Raw genomic sequence first — 11,135 nt, forward strand, 5'->3', positions numbered from 1 at the left:
TGGGCAGAGATCTCCTCCCATCAATCACTAATTAAGAAAATATCTGACAGGCTTGTTAATCACAGTCAATTCTGCAACTCCAACTGACATTACAAAGTCTTTCATAAAGATGGACTAGATGAGTCTTTTCTTTCCTGTGAAACTTCACAAGCCAAGTCTTCATCATATGAACATTCTTATTCTGTAACCTCCTAAAAACAGCCCACTGAGTTCTAAAACTCAATATATTTTCTATCCCAAGGTTCCAAAACCTTTCCTAAATGTTTTACAAAACAATATGGTCAGGTTTGTTACAACAATACCTTATTCCTGGTAGCAACTTCACTTAGTTGTGTTATCTGCTGCTGTGATGAAACATGGTGACCAAAAGCAAGCTGAAGAGGAAGAGATTTGCCTTATGCTTCCACATCATAGTTCTTCATAGAAGGAAACCAGGAAAGGAACTCAAACAGGGCAGGAACCTGGAGGCAAGAGAGGATGCAATGGATGTGGAGGGGTACTGTTTACTGGCTTCTTTCTCATGGCTTGCTGAATCTATTGTCTTATAGAACCAAGGACCACAACCAGCACAAGGATAGAACCACCGGATAGATAGTGATTGATATGCCCTCCTCCACCAATCACTAATTAAGAAAATGACTTATAGTCTGACCTACAGACATAGTTTATGAAGACTTTTTTTTTTTTAATTAAGGTTTTCTTTTTTAGCTTATATGAAGTTGGCATAAAACCACCCACCACACAAGGTAAGAATGGACTGGTAAGAATAATTCAGAAATGTACATTTAGTTTCTATTTGGCAGAAAACTTTGAGGAGGATTAGCATTAGTCCTTCTCAGAGGGACTGTACAGTACTGCACTGTATATATACAACCTACCAAAGTTAAATCAAGATAAAATAATCAGTTTAAATAGACATATACCCTATAGTGAATTTGAAGCAGTAGTTAAAATAACCACATTCACCATATGCTCTCTTTCAATACTTTTTCAAAGAAGAAACATCTAGGGGAATATATCTTTCCCTATGCTTTTCATATTTATCCTTGCACTTTCTTCATCTCCAGTAAATTTTTCCAAAACTGTCACTTCAACACAAACTCTAAAGCATCTGAACTATAGAGGTTAGGGACAAATCTATCCAATGATCACATACAATACGTAATTAGTGCTGTGCTCAATATGATTACAAACTGTCTAATGAGGGCAGCCCTTAGCACTGACCTGAAGAATGTCATCCTAAATACCAAAGAGAGCTGAGTAAACAAATCAGAACTCCACTTCGATGCACCACTCACTCTATTGCCCTATATATATTTGGTATTTACATTTCTACCTGAGTCATGGTAGCTGGACAATAAGGGACTAGTCTCCAGCAATCATATCACCCATGTACTGTGAATGAGAGCATAACTGTGTGCTATTCAGAGCCATGCTCACTTCTTTTAATGTCATTAAATCATTTTATTAATGAAAATCATATATTTTGTACTGGTTCTAACCTTTTCTTTCTTAAAAAAATTATTTATTTTTACTCCATGTGCATTGGTGTTGTCCCTGCATTTATGTCTATGTGAGGGTGAACAATCCGCTGGAAATGGAGTTAAAGACTGTTGTGAGCTGCCACCATGTGGATGATGGGAATTGAACCCAGGTCCTATAGAAGAGCATCCAGTGCGCTTAACCACTGAACCACCTATCCAGTCCCTGTTTCTAATCTTGTTATATGTTATGAAGACAGTTTCTTTAAAGAGCACATAAGTGTATTTGATATCCTTCCGAGACTGCTGAAATTAATCAAAACAACCACATTTGGAATGGTTTTCATAGCTTTTGTGTTATATGATATAATATTAGTAATTTATAAAACACTTTTAAAATATCTGATATATATTCCTCATTTGTTAGTCATGGAATTGGTGAGGTGGGGAAGGCAACATTTTCTCTCTGTACCAGACAAATACCACATAATCATAGATATAGTTTCCTTATATAGAAATTTTCTTCACAAATAGGAATAATATTTGCCAAGAGTAAACATAGTTAACAGTGCTTCCAATAGTACCTCCAAGAAAACTAGTAAGTTTAGACTTGTTGTAAAAGTCCATCTTAAAAACTGATCTAATTCTAGTTCTGAAGGTATTACCTAAGTCACCAGAGGAATGGCATTTGTCTACACCATAAATTGACTAAATGAAGAATATAGGTATGTGGAGGACACTATGTCCTGATGAGATCTAACTTGAGAATAACCAAGAAAACTGGGAATACTGGGAAAACTGGGAACTTTCCACTAAATGCTAAGTGCAGAATATACCTGCTCTCCTCATCCCCACTCCCCACCCTCGCCCCACTACAGGGACTCAAACCTCATAGACAGCCAGACAGTTGCTGGCAAAACCCCAAGGACATAGATGCAGACAGACCTTGGAATATTCATACAGACCTTTTGTGGAAAAGCCCCAAAGGGCAAAGGTGGGTGCAGGCAATCCTTGGAGAAACTGCAAAGCGGACACCTTAACCACGAGCATGCTGGCCCAAGCACGTAGCTAGATTCAGATTATCCACCAATGAAAAACTGCCCTGTTGCTATTTCCAAAGGGGCCTATAAAACCCCAAAGTTTTGTTCTTCAGGGTTGCCTCTCCTTACAATACAGAAGACCCCAACATATTGGTTTCAATAAACCTCTTGGTGTTTGCATCAACACTGGTCTCCGTGCCTAACTCGAGTGCCTTCCCAGGTAATGTACAACTCCCCGAGTCTTACAGTCCAAAGTTACAAGTAGAGTTTATTGAATGTGGTTAAAGGAACTAAGAAAATCTAATAAAATATTGCGTATTAATCCAAATTAAAATAAATACCTCATTGGGTGATCATGACAATGAAGACAGATTGTTCCTACCTGGTCCTACTGATACTGAAACCTAATATTAAATGATATAGTTCTTCAGTTCTTATTTTCTATGTCTTTTATACATACACACACACACACACAAACACACATACCCACACACAAACACATATACACACAAACACACATACCCATACACAAACACAAAACCAAAGCAGCCTTACTCAAATTAGCAATAATGAGAAAATGTTCTAATGTTCATCAGAAACAAATGAGTAGTTTTTACTATATTCATAAAGAAGTAAACATTACCAAATGAATGTGACATTGACTGACAGAAATGGGTATCTTTATAATAATAAATATAAATGTTAGATGTTGGGAAAATGCACATTTTATAATTCTGCTATATCAAAAGATAAATCAAGTGAATAAATTTATAGAAGTGATAAGAGTGCTTGTTTTCTTCTAAATCATACAAGATAAGGATCTGAAGGACGTAAATATATAATTAAAAACAAAAAAATGAATAAATAGAAACTCTTACCACTATCTGTACTTATATTTGAACATTTTTTGTACTTTGTTGAAAATTAAGATTCAGCAAAATATTAGAGAACATTGAAAATACTTGCTGAATAAGATTTTCATTGAAATATCAATACAAAATTTTAATTAAAAATAATTTGTCATCCTTTTTTACCCAGACTTATGTCACATTTTACTCATCAAGGCTTGTATTTGTGCTACTTAGCTGAGGAGCCCCTGCTATGAACAGGCACACTGTTAGAGAAAACCAACCCTTCTTTTCTAAGCTAAGAATTTTCAATAAAACATTTCGTTTTATTATTTTTTATTTTTTATTTTTATTATTAGTTACATTATTAATTCTGTATCCCAGCTGTATCCCGCTCCCTCATTCCCTCCCAATCCCACCCTCCCTCCCTCACTTTCTCCCTGCCCCTTTCTGATAAGGGAGGACCTCTTCCCCTTTCATCTAACCCTGTTTTATCAGGTATCTTCAGGACTGGCTGCAAAGTCCTCCTCTGTGCCCTAGCAGGACTGCTCCTCCCTTGAGGGGGTGGGTAAGTCAAAGAGCCCAGAATTGAGTTCGTGTCAGAAATAGTTTCTGTTACCCTTCCTAGGGTAACCCAATTGGTTACTGAGCGGCCACAGACTACATCGAGCAGAGATTCTACATTATATCCATACATGGTCCTTGGTAGGATAAAGAGTCTCATATAAGACTCCTGTGCCCAGATATATTTGGTCCTTGTGGAGCTCCTATCCTCTCCATGTCATAATAACTCCCCCTTCTTTCCCTGTACTCTGCCAAAGGTTTGGTTATGAGTATTAGTGTCTGCTTTGATACACTGCTAGGCAGAGTCTTTCAGAAGCCTTCTGTGGTAGGCTACTGTCCTGTTACTTGTTTTCTCCTACATCCATCCAATGCCCATCCCATTTATCTTTCTAAGTGAGGATTGATCATCTTACCCCAGGTCTTCTTTCTTGTTTATCTTCTTTAGGTGTATAGATTTCATTGTGTTTGTCATAATTATAAGTCTATATAAGTGAGTAGATACCATGTGTGTCTTTCTCCTTCTGTGATACCTCGCTCAGAATGATCATTTCTAGATCCCACCATTTGCCTGCAAATTTCATGATTTCCTCGGTTTTTTTTTTTGTTTTTTTTTTTTTGTTTGTTTGTTTCCCTCAACACTTTAGACATACAGCACCTTTTGACAAGAATTCCACAACACACTCTTTTATTTATCTGTCATTTGAACATTTTCCCAATAAATCTCGTCACTCCTTTCTCTCACTTCTGAATATGACACGCCTACAGGTACATTTCCTTTTGTGTCAATTTGGTTTGATCTTCTCTGAGCTTCTTAGATGTGTGATGTTGTCTGTCATCAGTTTTGAACAATGTCCCCTTCCTTCATCTATACCTTCTGCTGCATTGTGCACTTACGTGATGGTTAGACCTTTCATTCGTCCTGCGCCTCTGGGATGTTCTGTACTCTACTTTCTCACTTCTCTTCCCTTTGTATTTCTGTTTGGTGAGTTTCTGTTGACATAACCAAGCTTAGGAACTTTTTCCCCCTTGGATTAAAATATTCTTTTCTGTCACAGGGCTGTTTGATGTTTGATTTCTAGCATTTAAGTTTTTTTTTAATTTTTTTATTAATTACACTTTATTCATTTTGTATCACCCAATAGGCCCCTCCCTCCTCCCCTCCCGATCCCACCGTCCTTCCCCTTTCTGCATGCATGCCACTCTCCAAGTCCACTGATAGGGGAGGTTCTCCTCTTCTTTCTGATCTTAGTCTATCAGTTTACATCAAAAGTGGATGCATTGTCCTCTACTGTGGCCTGGTTTGCTGAGTAGTCTTCCATTGTGTAAAAATACCACAATTTTTGTATCCATTCCACAGTTGAAGGACAACTGGGTTGTTTCCAGGTTCTGGCTATTAAAAATAAAGCTGCTACAAACATGGTTGAGCAAATGTCCTTGTTGTGTATTTGAACAAATTTTGGATATATGCCTAGTACTGGTGTAACTGGTCTTGAGGAAGCACTATTCCTGATTGTCTGAGAAAGCACCAGATTGATTTCCAAAGTGGTTGTATCTGTTTACATTCCCACCAGCAATGAAGGAGGGTTCCCCTTTCTTCACAACCTCTCCAGCATGTGTTGTCATTTGAGTTTTTTATTTTAGGCATTTTGATGGGTATAAGGTGAAATCTCAGGGTTGTTTTGATGTGCATTTCTCTGATGGCTAGGATGTAGAGCATCTCTTTAAGTGTTTCTCTGCCATTCTATATTTCTCTAAAGAGAAATCTCTGTTTATCTCCGTACCCCATTTTTTAATTGGATTACTTGATTTATTGCTTTTTAACTTTTTTAGTTCTTTATATATTCTGGATATTAGCCCTCTGACAGATGTAGGGTTGGTGAAGACCCTTTCCCAGTGTGTAAGCTCTCCTTTTGTGATGACAGTGTCTTTTGCTTTACAGAAGAATTTCAGGTTCGTGAGGTCCCATTTGTTGATTGTTGCTCTTAGAGCCTGTGCTGTTGGGGCTCTCTGTTCAGGAAGTTGTCTCTTGTGCCAATGAGTTCTAGGCTGTTCCCCACTTTTTTTTTTCTAACCAATTCATTGTATCTGGATTTATGTTGAGGTCTTTGATCCATTTGGACTTTAGTTTTGTGCAGGGTGATAAATATGGATCTATTTTCATTTTCTGCATGTAGACATCCAGTTGGACGAGCACCATTTGTTTAAGATGCTGTCTTTTTTTCCATTGAATGGTTTTGGCTTGTTTGTCAAAAATCAAGTATTCATAGGTGTGTGGGTTTATTTAAGGGTCATCTATTTGTTTCCATTGATTCTTCTTTCTGTTTCTATGCCAATAACATGTAGTTTTTATTACTATTGCTCTGTAGTACAGGTTGAAATCGGGGATGGAGAAACCTCCAGATAATCTGTTGTTGTACAGGATTGTTTTGGAGATCCTCAGTTTGTTGTTTTTCCACAAGAAGTTGAGAATCTATCTTTGAAGGTCTGTGAAGAATTGTGTTGGTATTTTGATGGGAATTGTGTTGAATCTGTAGATTGTTCTTGGCAGGATGGCCATTTTTACTATGTTAATTCTTCCAATCCATGAGCCCGGGAGATCTTGCCATCTTCTGATATCTTCTTTCTTTCTTCAGAGACTTAAAGTTTTTTTTTTTTTTTCAAACAGGTCTTTCACTTTCTTGGTTAGAGTCACCCCAAGGTACTTTATGTTATTAGTGGGTATTGTGAATGGTGTTGTTTCCCTGATTTCTTTCTTGGCCCTTTTGTCTTTGGTATATAGGAGGGCTTCTGATTTTTTGAGTTGATTTTGCATTGAGCCACTTTGCTGAAGGTATTTATCAGCTGAAGGAGTTGTCTGGTTGAATGTTTTGCTTATGTATACTATCATATCATCTGCAAATAGTGAAACTTTGACCTCTTCCTTGCCGGTTTGTATCCCCTTGATCTCTTTTAGTTGTCTTATTGCTTTAGCTAGGACTTCAAGTACTTTGTTGAAGAGATATAGAGAGAGTGGGTAGCCTTGCCTTGTTCTGATTTCAGTGGGATAGATTTAAGTTTCCCTCCATTAAGTTTGATGTTGGCTATAGGCTTGCTGTATATTGCCTTCATTATGTTTAAACATGAATGGGTGTTGAATTTTGTCAAATGACTTTTTGGCAACTAAGGAAATGATCATGTGTTTTTTCTCCTTCAGTTTGTTTTTGTGGTGGATTACATTGATGGATTTCCGTATGTTGAATCGCCCTTGCACGCCTGGGATGAAGCCTATTTGGTCATGGTGGATGATATCTTTGATGTTCTTGGATTCGGTTTGCAAGTAATTTATTGAGTATTTTTGCATTGGTGTTCATAAAAGAAATAGGTCTGAAGTTCTCTTTTTTTGTTGGATCTTTGTGTGGTTTAGGTACCAAGGTAACTGTGGCTCCATAAAATGAGTTTAGTAATGTTCCTTCTGTTTCTATTTTGTGGAATAGTTTGGAGAGAATTGTAGTTAACCTTTCTTTGAATGTCTTTTAGAATTCTGCACTGAATACATCTGGCCCAGGGCTTTTTTTTTTTTTTTTTTTTTTTTTTTTGGAAGGGAGACTATTGATGACTGCTTTTATTTCCTTTGGAGATATAGAACTATTCAATCTTTCTACCTGAAATTTTGGTATATGGAATCTATCGAGAAAAATTTCCATTTCGTTTAGTTTTTCGAATTTTGTGTCATATAGGCTTTTGTAGTGTGACCTAATGATTCTTTGGATTTCCTCTTTTTCTGTAGTTTCATTGCCCTTTTCATTTCTGATTTTGCTGATTTGGATAGTTTCTATCTGCCTTTAGTTAGTCTGGCTAAAGGTTTGTCTATCTTGTTGATTTTCTCAAAGAACCAGCTCTTGGTTTCATGGATTCTTTGAATAAACTATTGTTTCTAATTGATTGATTTCTGCCTTGATTTTGATTATTTCCAGCCGTCTGCTCCTCTTGGGTGTATTTGCTTCTTTTTTTTTCTAGGGCTTTCAGTTGGGCGATTAAGTTGCTTGTATGAGATGTCACAAATTTCTTCTTGAAGGCACTTAGTGCTATGAATTTTCCTCTAAGCACTGCTTTCATTATGTCCCATAAATTAGGGTATGTAGTACCTTCATTTTCATTGAATTCTAGGAAGTCTTTAATTTCTGTCTTTATTTCTTCCTTAACCCAGCTGTCATTGAGCAGCAAGTTGTTCATTTTTCATGTGCTTGTGGGCTTTTTATAATTCCATTGTTGTTGAAGTGCACTTTATTCCATCGTGGTCAGATAAAATACAGGTGATTATTTCAATCCTCTTGTATCTGTTGAGGCATGCTTTGTGACCAACCTTATGGTCTATTTTGGAGAGGGTTCCATGAGATGCTGAAAGAAGGTATGCTCTTTTGAGTTTGGGTGGAAAGTTCTGTAGACATCTATTAGGTCCATTTGATTTAGGACCTCTGTAAGTGCTTTTATTTCCCTATTTGGCTTCTGTCTAGATGATCTGTCCCTTGGTGAGAGAGGGGTGTTGAAGACTCCCACTATTAAGTTGTTAGGATAAATGTGTGATTTAAGTTTTAATAATGTTTCCTGTATGAATGTAGGCACTCTTGTATTTGGGGCATAGATGTTCAGAATTGTGATGTTCTCTTGGTGGATTTTTTTTCTTTGATGAGAATGTAGTGTCCCTCCTCATCTTTTAAAAATATGGAATGCTTCACGAATTTGTGTGTCATCCTTGCGCAGGGACTATGCTAATCTTCTCTGTATCATTCCAATTTTAGTTTATGTGCTGCTGAAGCTAAGAATTTTTTGTAAGTCATAGAATTTCATGTCCATCTTCCCTCTCCTTACTGGAATTTGATGTGGTTTATACTTGTACATGTCTTCTGAATGCTTTCACAAATACTGTGAGTTCACATGTGCTGCTAGTGCCTTGTATGTCCAGAAGACTACATTCCTTTGTAGTGTTAGGTTTTTTTCTTCACTTTCTTCCACAATGACCAGGTACCAATTGAGGAGAGATACAGATATTTTAAATGTAAGGCTCTATATTCTGAACTCTTTTATTTTTAGTATTTTTCTAGTTGTTAGTTTCTCTGCTGAACATCATTTACTGCAAACCCAAACTTCTTTGATGAGTTCTGTTAATATGGAATCCACTTGGATACTGAACTGCCATGGGCTACATCTGTGCAGGGGTCTTAGGTTATCTCCATGCATAGTCCTTGGTTGGAATAGCAGTCTCAGGAAAAATCCCTGTGCTCAGATTTTTTGGTTCTGTTGCTCTCCTTGTGGAGTTCCTGTCCTTTCCAGATCTTACTGGTTCCCACTTTTTCCTAAGATTCCCTGCACTCTGCCCAAAGGTTGCCCATAAGTCTCAGCATCTACATTGATAGTCTGCAGGGCAGAGCTTTTTAGAGGTCCTCTGTGTCAGGCTCCTGACTTGTTCCCTCTTTTCTCCTTCTTCTGATGTCCATCTTCTTTGCCTTTCTGGATAGGAATTGAGCATTTTAGCAAGAGTCCTTCCTCTTAATTAGTTTTTTTAGGTGTACAGATTTTAGTAGGTTTATCCTATATTATATGTCTATATGAGTGAGTATATACTGTGTGCATCTTTCTGCTTCTGGGATAGCTCACTCAGGATGATCTTTTCTAAGAGATGATGTCATCTGCTGGTGTGATAAGTCACGAGAAGATAGTTTGATATAACCATTTAACAGAATAATAGCAGTACATTCTCTTTAAGGTTTATTGATCTTTCCAGACATTGGTTCTCACCCTAATAATAGTGCTATATATAACTTCCCTCTTGTACAGCAAGTCTTAAATCTAGTCAGAAGGTAGTTTTTACTCCCTGACATATTTAGGGTTCTATTTCAGAGAAAAAAACACCACAACCCCAGCAACTCTTATTAAAGGAATACATTTAATTTGGGTTTGCTTACAACTTCAAAGGTTTAGTTTATTATCATCATGGCAGGAAGTATTGTTGCATGTAGGCAGACATGGTGCTAAAATAAAAAAGCTGAGAAATCTACATGCAGATCCTCAGACATCATTGAAAGAGAGATATCCTGGGCCTGTTGTGGGCCCTTGAAAACCTCAAAGACAACCCATTGTGACACACTTCCTACAACAAAACCACACCTCTCAATTCCTCACAGGTAGTGCTACTCCCTGATGACCAAGCATTAAATTATATGAGCCTATTGGTGGGGGGCATTCTCATTCAAGCCACCACATTTATGTGTCTATTGCATCAGTTGTGGACATGTCTTGAAAACCTGGTTTACATTGGGATAATATTTATGACTGCTATTTTTCTCAAGTAGTATATATAGAAGCTGCCAACATGATGAAAGACATCGAGTTGTGATGATCTTTAAAAATTTAATGAAAAAATAAATTTTTACTTACTGGTAATATTTTAATAATTACCTGGAGGCAGCAGGGATACCTTATTGATGCTGCTATATGGAGATTATTAATCAGATCCCAAGTGGTCCATATTAAGTAAGTACATCTTTGATGGAATTTGGCAACAGCAAACCTAAAGATTTGGAAAATAACTTGGAGAAATGAATCAGACAACAAATAATAGACCTCACCTAAGATAAGTAAGAATCTGGCATAGAATAACACTGAGAGACACAAGTCAGAGGTGGAAAGGTATGCTAAAATATCCTCCAGACTAGTTAAGGAATCCCCAAAGGCAGCCACTGTGGATGAGTTTGTCATGAGGAAATTGTTCTACAGGAGAATAATGTTCAACTGGATAGTCAGCAGTCACGTGAAACAGAGGGCTGGAGGCCAAAATTCCATTTTGTATAAACAAGAAACTTAATGTTTTATTTTAGTTAATTTTAATTAATGTTAATGACTGGAATAATGTGAGGCTACTGGCTACTCTGTCTATTTTTGCCTTTTCAAGGTTTGGAGTTCATATAGTTAGGTCAAAGTTATTATTATATGTATCTTGGAAAAAAGTACTTTGAAGAAAGCCATACCAAGAGTCAGTAATTAAATAATTAAGGAAGCCATCTTATAGAAACCATCTTTTAGAAAAAAAAAAACCCTTCTAAAATAGTATTTATTTTAAAGGATAGGTAATCAGAATAGATGATAAACTCATTTTACTTCTTAAGTTGTAGATCAAAATGCATCATCTTTTATGTCTGCTTTATCAGATACCAATGTATTGACAA

The 11,135-nt window shown here is 36.9% G+C and overlaps 1 non-coding gene across 1 annotated transcript; it reads right to left on the reverse strand.

Moving 5' to 3' along the window:
• Window positions 1-8,628: 8,628 nt before the first annotated feature.
• On the reverse strand, window positions 8,629-8,731 carry LOC132649630 (U6 spliceosomal RNA). The gene has a single exon (XR_009588114.1). It is a non-coding gene; the product is annotated as a U6 spliceosomal RNA (small nuclear RNA).
• Window positions 8,732-11,135: the final 2,404 nt, after the last annotated feature.

Source organism: Meriones unguiculatus, chromosome 20 (assembly GCF_030254825.1).
Source record: "Meriones unguiculatus strain TT.TT164.6M chromosome 20, Bangor_MerUng_6.1, whole genome shotgun sequence".
NCBI classification, from domain to species: domain Eukaryota; kingdom Metazoa; phylum Chordata; class Mammalia; order Rodentia; family Muridae; genus Meriones; species Meriones unguiculatus.